Source organism: Mus musculus, chromosome 15 (genome assembly GCF_000001635.26).
Source record: "Mus musculus strain C57BL/6J chromosome 15, GRCm38.p6 C57BL/6J".
In the NCBI taxonomy this organism is placed as follows: Eukaryota; Metazoa; Chordata; class Mammalia; order Rodentia; family Muridae; genus Mus; species Mus musculus.
Genome location: NC_000081.6, coordinates 37878062 through 37891120, shown reverse-complemented (window position 1 = coordinate 37891120; position 13059 = coordinate 37878062).

Below are 13059 nucleotides of genomic sequence, written 5' to 3'. Positions count from 1 at the left end.
CTCACTGGACAGGCTGTGCATGGTCGTTCTCTCTCCATGTGCAGGGCAACCCCAACATGTTGGAACAATAAATTCCTCTTGCTTTTTGCATCGATTCCTGAATCTGTGTCATTCACTCAGGGAGTCCCAGGTAAGCTAAGGCTCACCAGAGTCTTACAATGTAACTTGTTTATGTCTCTGACAGAATATGACAGAGGTGAAGGGAGGCCACTACTATAGTTACCTTATACATGCCTCAGCGTTCCTATAGACCAGTTGTAGAGACTTCTTTTTTGTGAATGAAAAAAAGAAATTAAAAGGGAAGGAACATGGCTTCTCCTAGGTATGGTAGAAAAGAGGGTTATTGAGATACATGGGAGAGCATAGTCAGAATCAGGGACAGCCGAGAGTGTCCAGAGAAGACATGACCAGGCTGAGCTGGCCGTGTGGGGAGACAGGGACATGTAGGCAGTAGTTGAAGCAGTTCCTGAGGCTGGACCACCAGGGAATAGTGTGGAAAGCCTTTTGGGGTACCGCTTGGCAGGTGTCTGATATTGACCTAGGACAAGGAAGTAAGCTCAGGCAGGAATCTGACATTAGGGCAAGATAAGGCAAGAATCCTACTTTAGGCTGTGATAGGGAAGTAGGATAAGGCAGGAATTTTAGTCTTAGGGTGGAACTAGGCCTCAGACAAGATTTTTGGGCTTGGACAAGGAAGTGGGCTCAAGTATTTCGGCCATTATGATAAGCCCTTTTTAACAACTATCATAGGAGTTGCTTGCTGCTTTGCTAGTAGTTCCTGTCTTTTTTCTTTTTAATCCTCACTCCTGTGCTGGAGAACCTGTTGACTGACTGAGCAGGCTTGGTCAGACTAGCTGCTTTGAAGCTGTCTGGGATGCAGATTTTGAGGGAACCCCTGGAGCTGGTGCTAGAGCAGTTTGTAGTTGATTTGAAATCTATTGGACTGGATAGACTAGTGCCAGAAGGTAAAGCTAAGGAATTTAGGAGAAAGTTATTATCTTGGGTGTACATTTGAAACTTTTATAGTTTCATGGTCCTGGTAGTTGGAGGAAGGAGTCACAAGACCAGGAGAGAGAGAGAGAGAGAGAGAGAGAGAGAGAGAGAGAGAGAGAGAGAGAGAGAGAAAGATAGATAGATAGATAGAGAGAGAGATCCCACCCTCAGGATTAGGCACTAGGCAGGAAAATCTAGGCTGTTGATTGACAAGAGTACTTATCTAGAGTCCGATTGACCCACGAAGGGTAGATCCAAGTAGATTTCTTGAAGCTTACAAGATTTATTTTTTAAGTTTACAAATAGAGACAAAAGTTTTAGATATTTTAGCATTACAATTATTTGCGATCTGTACTAAAATCCACATTGTAGAAAAGGCAGTAGACTCATGCTTTTGAGCTATAGTTGTAGAATAAACATGTGATCCAATCACATATACTTTTTTTCCCATAGAAGGGCTATTTTTTTTTTTTTTTTTTTTTTTGGTTTTTCGAGACAGGGTTTCTCTGTATAGCCCTGGATGTCCTGGAGCTCACTCTGTAGACCAGGTTGGCCTCGAACTCAGAAATCTGCCTGCCTCTGCCTCCCAAGTGCTGGGATTAAAGGCGCGCGCCACCACGCCCGGTTGGGCTATTTTCAAAATACAGTAAATGGGATGTATGAATGCATGAATTTATAGAAAATACAAAAGCATACATGAAAGCAATTTTTAACAACTTATCTTTAGGATAATGATTATCAATTTTATCTAAAATGATGGTATGCAATAGGCAAATATCAATATTCTGCAATAACCAATTTAATTGCTGTTTGGAAAAAGGAACACAGATGCTTTGTCAGTTTTTTAAAACACAATTTTTTTGTTACAGTTTTTCTAAAATACATGAATTTATCTTACAATTCTTCTTTTTTTTTAATCTTACAATTCTTAATTAGTACCACAGCAGCCTTATAATAGGATGTTAAAACTTTACTTGGAGATTAAAAAAGATGATTTTACATTAATGTTTTCTTTTGCCAAAGAATTGCTGTGGGCACATTTAATAACCATAACTAAAATAGGCAGCTAATATTTAATTACCAGTGATTATAATTGATAACAATTATAAAAGCTTCTTTAGTTTTTGCAAAACCTTTTGTTCTTTACCAGTTAATTTGTATCTCTCTTGATAACATCCAACAAAGGTTTAAATCACCTTAATACCTTAAGGTGAGGTCTTAGCCAATTAACATCTCCTGGGAGCTTTTGAAAATAATTTGAAGCAAATCAATTTTTCTTTCTTAAATTTTCTGTACCACAATTTTCTAGTATAACTAAAACCCTAAATATTAAAAAGATATTGCCTCTGAATCTTTTCTGGAGCAATAGCTACTCCCAAGAACTTTAAAGCTCACTGTGTGAGAGCAAAGATTTGAAGTAAACTTCCCTTTAGAGGCATTAGCTAATAAAATACTTTCCACACTGAAAGATTCAAACTCTTAGCTTTTTTGTATTGAAGCAGAGACAATAAAAATCTTTCTTACATAATGTAAGACTAATAGCTTCCAAAACAGACTGCTGGCTGCCTGGACAGCTACCCAAAATTTCTCTATAACACTGGAGCATCCATCCTCAGCATCCTGGCCTACATATGACAGATATATTTGTGAAGCAGGAATATGAAGGACTGCTTACTGTGCCTTGGCAGAGCTTGGCAATTGGCTTTCCTGTGTCCAAATCTGACCATTTCAGACAGCTTTCTGACTTTTTTTTTCTTCGAAAACAGTTTTTCAGTAGGAGCTACACTGCTGTGCGTCACTCCTGGCTAAGGTGTGGGGCAACTTAAATCAGCCCCTGCTGTGTAAACTGAGACTGAATCTAGAGATGGGTAGCCAACAGATAAAGTTTTAAACATTATTTTTCTTTTCAACATGAAACATAGAACAACAGTCATTCAGACAACGAAACAAAGATAGACATGAATGGACACCTGGACATATTGGTGCACCAAACACAGACAATACAGAGAAGGTAGAGAACTTGATGTAACCAGAACTCAGAGTGTCTTCTGTAGGGGCCAGAGAGAAGGCCGGATGTCTCTGGATTTCTCTCTGTCCCTGGAAGAGTTCTGAAATCCATTTTTCTTCTCTCTCTCTCTCTCTCTCTCTCTCTCTCTCTCTCTCTCATGTCATTTGTGTATCTCCCTATTTTTTGAATTTTACTTATTTTATTTTATTTTATTTTATTTTATTTTATTTTATTTTATTATTTTAAGCCCTACTCCTCTCACCTGATGCAGTTCTTAACTGCGGACAAATGCCTGTTTTCTTTTTTACTCCCATTTTCCACTGTCAACCCCTAGCTGATATCAGCGCTGGGCCAATGCTGACTCAATCTAGCTTGTATCCTTTTGCACCTACAGCAACAATTTTGAAAGGATGAAGTTTAAAGCCAGGGCTAGTGTGAATACATGAACACAAAGTGTTGCTCAGTGTGCTGGATACATCTTCTTCTTAATCTTCCTGTAGAGCTCTACCGAGACAGTGTTCTCTCAGTTTGTCCTCCCATACTCAGGTTCCTGTTCAGACGCCATCTGTAGCTGCCTGTGGCCACACGAACTGAGTGGGAGGCTGGAGCTATAAGGGAGGAAATGGCGAGAGAAGAAATGAAACCAAGACAGATTTCTGGTCAAGGCCCAATGTTTACTAAGAGTCTGTGCTTATAAAGAGGGGAGGCTCATCCCCTGCCACACCAGGCTTCTTGATGCTTTGTTGCCAAGTTGTTAACACTAGGTCGCCAATTCCACAGGTTGTCAGCTATCTCAGAAATATCTCAGGAAGACAGGTTCGGCCGCTCAGCGGGTAGTGGTTCGCAGGTGACAGAGCAATAGAAGGGAAGATTCCACCCCAGGTGGTCTCATTCACAGTGGCAAAATAGATCTGAACCACCCTGCTCAAGGCTGGGAGAGGCTACATATAGTAAAGCTTTGCACACCCCAAAATGATTTTGGGTTAAAGGCATTAACACACTTTCCAGAATGCTGAATGTATAGGTTAGACAGAGATTTATTTTAGCACAATGAGAAGCAGTTTTCAAGTTTATATTTAAAAACAACCAATGGATAATTAAAATATTGAAGTTGTGATTATAACATTAACAGTAGTTTACCAGAACTAGATTAATAGTGCATTAGAACTCTGTTGATTAATGTTAAAACTTTGAACTTATGAATTCTTAATATAGCAGTAGCACAGAGAGGGGGAAAATCTGGAACATTTTTTAAAAAATATAGCTTAAAACACTTCATTAGACCTTTACAACTTGTATTTATATACCTTAGAATATTTTAAGACCCCCAGAACTTATATAAACTTTTAAGTTTTTAAAAATCTAATTATTTGCCATGAGACACAGTTCGGACATTACTGACAACAGTCATTATAAAGCAAATTAATTTAAAGGAACATTAAAAAGCTACTTTGAGGGGCTGTCCAGATAACTCAGCAGTTAAGAGCACTGACTGTTTTTCCAGAGATCCTGAGTTCAATTCCCAGCAACCATATGGTGGCCCACAAACATCTGTAATGGACCCTCTTCTAGTGTGTCTGAAGACAGCTACAGTGTATCGTGTGTGTGTGTGTGTGTGTGTGTGTGTGTGTGTGTGTATGTGTGTGTGTGTAGTATTTTTTAAAAACTTACTTTAAAATGTGTTTTGTGAATTTATCTCTATTTGGAGTCTGGTCGCAAGGTAAACTGTCTTTCTCAGCTGAGTCTCAGGGTAAAGAAGACCTGGTTATTATGTATGAAGGAAACTGAGCAGGCAGTTCGTGCCTTGGGGAAGTGGCTAGTATGCTTGCTGCTGTTAAAGCTACAGATCTCAAACCATCAGAGATCTGAGAAAGATAAACTATAGCTGGAAGTATAATCTAACTGGCCTATGAATCAATTAAAACAACTGAGACCCATTACCTAGGTTACCGTAGGCTCTGGTGATTTCCACAGTTTTTCTGGGGGCAGTGGTTGTAGGTCTTCAGCTGTCATACAGGACAGCATTTAATCTTCAGGTGACTACAGAACAGCATTGGCCTATGGCTGTCAGACCCAGGTCTTTTTCCTATAGAGAGATTTTTCCTATAGAGGAACTTGGAGAAATTGACTTGACATTGACCAGGTAGAGTAGGGCAATCAACCCAAAAATATCCACAGTTTGGGCAGAGTCCTGGTGGCAGGTGAAGTGTGAGCCAATGGTTAGTGTTACCATAATCCAGGTAGAGTCATTGCGCCCAATATGTCTTCCTTAGAGACCATGGGATTCCCATTAGGAAGGGGCCTGTCTATTATGGAAAACTTGAACATCTTAAATGCCATGTGCAGCAGATCTCTAAAGAGTCTGAGGGCTGTTATTTTTTTCATAACATGTCCATCTACAATAGCCTCCCCTGGGTGTGGGGGCAAGAAGGAAGAGTTAATAAAGGAAGCATATCCATTTATTTTTGTCTTTTTAAGTAAAGAAATGTAGTTCAGATTAAACTCTAAGCAAAATGGCCAAACAGAGAACTGATATGACCTGGCGTTTGGATGGAATGAAGCCTATAGTGTGCCCTGACACTTGTGGACCGTTGCGTTAATCACTTGTCCATCAATGTGACAAAATTCCCAGGCAAAGTCAACTTAAAGGAGGGAAGATTGAACTCTGCTCATGGCTTTGGAAAGGTTTGGTCAATGGTTGCATGGCTGGCTGCTGTGGGCTTATGTTAAGGCAGAGCAGCGTGAGAAGGAGTTTGTGGTGGAACAAAGCCTCATTGGCAGCCAAGATCAAACCTCAGCCTTCAACGGTACATCCCCAGTGACCACTTCCTCCAGCTGTTAAGGAAGGCTTTTCTTCAACAGTCTGTGGAACTATGAACTCTGCTCTACAAAGTCTTACAGCAGCCTTGTAAGTCAGGCATTAGTATTCTACTGAGTATAAATGAAGATCCATCCCTGAGGTTCAGGGATGTTGAAAAAGTTGTCCAGAGTCACATAGCAAGTAGCAGGTGTCTGTTTGAAGGCACATACTTAACTTGAGCCTCATTATCCCACTGGCTAAGTTAGAACCCCATGGTCCAATCACTTCTTAATGGCCCCACCTCTGAACGTTGTTACTGGGGACATTTCATATTCAAACTATAATACTTCAGTCTTATAGCAACTGAGTCAAAATAACCAGGAAAAACTCATTCCTCTTTCAGGAAATGTACCTATGAGTTCTAATTAGTCATGTGATGTCATTTACTAGTTGTCTTAGCTGAGATTTCTATTGCTGTGATGAAACACCATGACCTAAAGAAAAAGGGAAAGAAAGGGCTTATTTAGCTTATTCCTGCACATCACTGTTCATCACTAATGGAAGTCAGAACAGGAACTCAAACAGGGCGGGAATTTGAAGGCAGGAGCTGATGCTGCTTACTGGCTTGCTTCCCCTGGCTTGCTCAGCCTGCTTTCTTATAGACTCAGGAACACCAGTGCTGGGATGGCCCTACCCTCCATGGGCTGAGCTCTCCCCATGAGTCACTAATTAAGAAAATGCCCTGTTGGCTTGCCTACATCCTGGTCTGATGGAGGCATTTTCTCAGTTGACTTCCTCCTCCCAGATAACTAGTTTGTGTCAGGTTAACATAAAAGTTAGGAAGGACACCAACCCATATTTTCTATTTTGTTGGGCTAGTAAACTCCGGATCACTATGATTAAGTCCCTGCCACTACACATTTCTGACCACCAGTCCCTCAAAAACCAAAAACCAAAAACCAAAGACCAACAACCAAAAACCAAAAAACAACAGAACTATACTTTGTGCTTCATCATCTGAGTATGCAAATGAAACACTTTGGGAGCAATTTGATTTAGAAGCAACATTTTTGGATGGATGTAAATTTATCTTTTCTCTTGAGAGAACCCTACAAAGTTACAAAGTTTGGCAAATTTATCCAAGAAGGAAATACAAAATGATTTTGGAGGCAGTTTCCCTGTGGCATCGTTATTAGGGAGCAGATGCCTTATCTGCCTAAATGAGGACAAAGAATGCTTCCAGTTAATGAGACCACAGATTCCAGACACTTCTCAGTGAGAATGCAAACAGTTTGATTATGAAGACACTTACTGCTTTGTGTGTGACTCTATGGTGCCTATTGAATTTAATTGAAAAACAATTAGGATTGTAATACCCAGATTTTTTTTTCTAAACTCTTTTAAATAAAGCACTAAATCTCTAGTCAGTTGGTTAATGATACTGATCATATTGTTTGAAATCAGAAATCTAGGACATAGAGGCACTCTGGGAGTATTTGTAAAGATTACCATCCTCTCTCAGCCTGTGGATTGCTTCATGATCGAACCACACGTATACCTCCTCAGTTCTCCCTATGCCGTGGCTCCACATGATAGGGGGAGGGGGTAGAGGTATGTTGTGTCCGGCCAGCGGATCACACGTCTGGGTTCTAGTCTGGAAAGGCATCTTGGAAACCTGGAAGAGAAGAGGGGCTAGGTGGCACGAGAGGAAGATGTAGCTAAGACAGTCATTCTGATCAAAGCTCAATTTTTTATTTCCGACACTCAGTTATGAAGGAGGGGGAGGGGCCCGATTCCCGCCAAATAATCCTGGAGTCCAGTAGCAGGGTGACCACGTGTATGACTCCGGAACAGCAAAGCGGCAGGTTCCAGCAGTGGGCATGGCAGAACGATTGAGTGATTGAGCGGCAAGCTCCACCAGTGAGCAAGCAGGTTTCAGGCTGGGGAGGGGAGGCTACAGAGGTGGAAGTGCTGATGCTGACATTTGATGATACAATTCCCAGGTTGTATGACCTCATTATATATTTGATACAACCACACAAATAAGGGCTGTTATTAATCCCATTTTACAGAGGACGGAATTGGAGATCACTCAGAGAGATTAGGTTGTTCGTAGTCACAAGGCTGGTGAATGGCAGACTCAGGTATGTTTGACTTCAAAGACTCTTGCGATCATTTTACATAAAAAATACTGATATAATCTGGGAAGAGGTCTCAGTGAGATATTGTCTATATCTGGGAGTATATATAAGAGGCCTTTGGAAGTGTGTGTGGAGCATGTCTTCATTACATTAATTGAGATGAGAAGACTTGTCCAATGTGGGTACTACTGTTTCCTGGGCAGGGCATCCTGAATTTTATGAGTGGAGAAAGGTGGATGAGCACAGGCATGCATGAATTCATATCCTCTCTACTCTTGACTGTGGATGTAACTAGCTGTTTCAAGTTCCTACTATTGGCATCAGGACATCCCAAACCTATGACATCACATAGGCGACTGCGTGACCTGTGACCTGCAGACTGGTTGCCAAGACAACAGGCACCAAATTCCCAGCATGCACTTGGCTCACCTCCCACCTTTACCTGCGTTATGTCATTTTCTATATAAATAAGAGAACGCCTCTCCCTCCCTCTCTCTCCCCCTCTTCTCTTTCTACCACCACCTTCTCTCTCTTTCCCCAATAAAACCTCTTCCATGTGGAACTGCCTTGGCCTAATGTGCTGTTGAGATGTGACCCTCCATTCTAACACATCACCTACTGCCTTGACTTCACTGCTATAATGGTCTGCAATCTGGAATTGTGAAGCAAAATTCCAAAAAACAAAACCAAGAAAACCTTCCCCACCTTAAATTATATTTGCAGTTTGCAGGGTACTTCTGTCTTAGTTAGGGTTTCATTGCTGTGAAGACACCATGAGCAAGGCAACTCTTATACAGGCAAACATTTAATTGGTGCTGGCTTACAGTTTCAGACCTTCAGTCCATTCTCATAATGATGAGAAGAATGGCTACATGCAGGTAGACATGATGCTGGAGAAGGAGCTGAGAGTTTTATATCTTGATCCTCAGGCAGTCAAGAGAATAGATTCCATACTTGGCAAAGCCCATGTTGAGGTTTTCTTTTACTTTCTATTGTAACACTAAGTATGGGCCACCAAGATCTGAAATCTGCACATAACCCCTGTGACCTGGCCCCCAGTTAATTGTGATTGGTAAATAAAGACGCCAACAGCCAATAGCCTAGCAGAAGAGACATAGGTAGGGTTAAGGTTTGGGCTTGGAAAGAGGATCACGAGGAGGGAAGGAAGAGAGAGAAGTTACCATGGAAGAAGAAGAACATGCAGGAGGGAGATGGAGAGCTGCCATGGGCTAAAGGCCAAGAGAGAGTGGCCTGAGAGATGCCCAATTGGGTTAAGAGCAGCCCAGATGGAATGTATTTAATAGTAAGTGATGAGTTGGGGTTATCAATAGTAAGGTAGATTCTAACAGCATGGAGGGTAGGAAGCTGCCCAGCTATTGTGCTGCCTAGCTATTTAAAAATATAAAGGCTGTGTGTGTCTTTTATATGGGAACATAAATAGTCTAAAGTGGGGAAGAAGCCTTGGGCCTGGATTTTTAAAATTTATTACTACAGTTGAGCATAGGAGACCTCAAAGCCCACACCTCAAACAAGGCTACACCTACTATAACAAGGCCACACCTCCTAGTAGTGCCTTTCCCTATAGACCAAACATTCAAACACATAAGGGGAAAACCTATTTAAACCACCTCAAAGGGTATTTTTAATCACAGTTTAGGTAACGAAACAAAGACTCTTACACGCGTTCTCGCGACCGGCCAGGAAAGACGCAACAAACCAGAATCTTCTGCGGCAAAAGCTTTATTGCTTACATCTTCAGGAGCAAGAGAGCAAGAGCAAGAGAGAGAATGGCGAAACCCCGTCCCTTTTAAGGAGAATTATCCTCCGCCTAGGACGTGTCACTCCCTGATTGGCTGCAGCCCATCGGCCGAGTTGTCGTCATGGGGAAGGCAGAGCACATGGAGTGGAGAACTACCCTTGGCACATGCGCAGATTATTTGTTTACCACTTAGAACACAGGATGTCAGCGCCATCTTGTAACGGCGAATGTGAGGGCGGCTCCCCACATCTCCCCCTTTTCTTTTAATAAGAGCAATAGACCACCCATATTAATGAGAGTGGAGATAGAGGTCAAATCCCCAGTGTGCAGGTAAAAGAGCCGTACACATAACCTCCTCCCAGGCTCATCACCCAGAGGGGTCCTGGTCTGGTCCCGTGTCGTTTTTCCTGGGGAGAAGGACACTTGGACACTCAACCTTCTTGAAAGATGACATGTCTCCCTAGAATAGGCTCATATATGCCGCAGAGCCCTTCTACTGCAGTGCTTAGCCGTGCAACTCTCTCGGGCTGCTGAAGCACACTCACTCTATCCCGTGCAATGAGACTAGCCTCGTGGGGTGCAAGAGCTGAATGGCCAGCGACCTATTGCTTAAGCATAGATATATCAGGGGAAGCACCATGTTCTAGAGCTGCAAGTGCCTGGGCAATAACCACCTTGTCTCTCCTAGTTTGGGCCTTAAGCTTACAGACCAACCAAAGAAGCAACACTAATCCACAGCAAAGTGTATCTCCAAATAATCCCACCTCCACCCATTCTTTAAAGAAGGAAAATGCTGAGGAGATCCAATTGGGTAATCCTTTGATCAGAGACAGGTCCAAGCGCGTGGAGTTGACCTGAATGATGGCAATTCTCAATTCCTGAAGGGTCTGTTCAAATTCAGCCGTCCAATTCTGTAACATATACTGAGAAAGACTTTTTGACAAATTAGCTGCCCTAGTAAATTTCTCATACTGAATGGAAGTAACGCACAATCCTGGAAACTTTTGTTCACATCCCAGCTGAGCTATTTGCCATAATACATCTAGTTGTTCCTGGACAAGATCTATGCATTGATTAACCAGCATGAGACCTCCCTGTATCTTGACATTAGCTGAGGCCTGTTTATCTATGGCTGTGGTCACCGAGACTGACAATGTGTTAATGGTGTCAGTCGTCTGGACCTGTCCAGACAGAGCCAAGGCTGTCTGAATCAAGGCCAAAGCCAGTTCCTTGTTAGTGGTAAAAAAGGCGGGGGAATACTTGAGCATTATACATCACCGGCATTGGGAGTGGAAATGTCGACATTATCCCCCAACACTGCTCTCTCTTTGTTATTGTCGCCCTGGACATCACCAAGACGAGGGACATCAGTATTCCCTTGGTCAGTCTGGATTTTTCGGGTGAGTCTTTCTGGTATCCAAAATGGGTTGTCTTCATTCTGTAGAAAAACACAAATAGCTCCCCTGGATCTTATCAAAATAGGATCCGGGCCATACCATTTATTATCAAGGACATTTTTCCATTTAACCATCTCATTGGGTCTATCTGGCTCTGAACAATGACATTCAGCCGCAGTATGGCCATGAGCATCAAGATTTAAAAAATTGAGTGTAAAGAGTGCCATAGACACAGACACTCTTGGTACTCGGGGTAGAGCCTGGACTCCCCCTTTCTGTTTTAATAGATAGGATTTGAGGGTGCGATGTGCACACTCAACAATACCCTGTCCTTGAGGGTTGTATGGAAGTCCAGTCAGGTGGGTCACGTCCATCTGACGGCAGAACTGCTGGAATTTTTTAGATGTATAAGCTGGTCCATTATCAGTCTTAAAGAGTTTGGGTTTCCCCCAAGCACTCCATGCCTCAAGGCAATGTTGAATCACATGTGAGGCTTTTTCTCCGGTTAACGGAGAAGCAAACATGATGCCAGAACAGGTGTCAATAGAGACATGTAAATATTGATTTCTCCCAAAGGAGGAAATATGCGTGACATCCATTTGCCAGACCTGTAATGGCCTGACGCCACGAGGGTTTACCCCTACATGAGGAGTAGATAAAATTTGACAACAATCTAAAGGCATTATTAAGTAATCAGAATCATTTCTAGTAGAACCAATCCCTCTGGCAGCTCAAGGAATACTAGAGGAAGGAAAAACAGCCATGTAGGCTTGGCAAAATTATTAGTTGAGCTATTCTGTCCCTTGTGATATAGAAAAGACAACCTGAGGACAAGAACAGAGAACCTGAAGTTCCCCTTTATAATCCTGATCTACAACTCCAGGGTGGACAATAAGACCTTGTAGGCTGCAAGAGCCTGCCTCTGTCTCCCAAGTGCTGGGATTAACGGTGTACGCCACCACTGCTCGGCTTCTTCAAAGATCGGAAATGCCTGTTGCATTTTCCTTTGTTCCTCTCTGGGAATGAACGAGTCTGCGCATTGCCTCTCTGTCCATTGCCTCTCTGCGCAGGGCTGACGCCTTACGCAGGGCGGGGGCTCCGCATAGGACGGAAGTGCACTATGACCTTGAAGCCGATTGCCCCGAGGCTGAACAGCATGCTGGCCTTCGCCAGCCGCTTTTGGCTTTTTCCTTAACTGATTAGCTAGCATTTTATCTGGCTGGTACCCTTTTCTCTCATAACGAGCTGCTTCCTCCTCCAAGTCTGTTTCTTCAGAGGAGAATTCTTCATCTGATTCAGAGCTACTAAGAGCTGGCTCCTTGAGCTCATCTAGTGATGAGTATAGGCTCCTTCTCCTAGAAACCTCCGCTGATTGATCTTTTTTCTTTTCTTTTTCCTTCTCCTTCCTTCCAATCTCTCCCCAGGTATTTTTACCTGACCTTAACTTTTCCTCGGGTTCAAGACCCTTGGAAAGGCCTGTATACTTATTTTGTGCACCATATTTCATCTTTGCTCCTACTCTCTCTCCCCGCTTTACTTCTGATAGATTGCCCTGAATTTCATCCAAAATTTTCAGCCCTGCCTTAACCACTTGATAACATGTGAAAAGGAACAAAAAGGCTCCTAACACTGGAGAAAGTTCAAGGCCAAACATACCTTGTAAAGCTATCTCCCACTTTACTTCTGATAGACTGTCTTGAATTTCGTTAGAAAGTTCAAGGTCAGACGTACCTTGTAAAGCTGTACTTACCCCTGTTCCCCAGCTGAAGAGTTCTGAATCCACGCAGTTGAATCCTTCTCAACAGTCTGTTTTACAGGAACACTTCATTACCACCGTTCCTCAGCTGAAGAGTTCTGAATCCACGCCGGATCCTTCTCAACAGTCTGTTTTACGGGAACACTTCATGACCATGACCCCAGTTCTGGTTCCAGAATGAGGGATCTTCCTTGCGCCGGTGTGA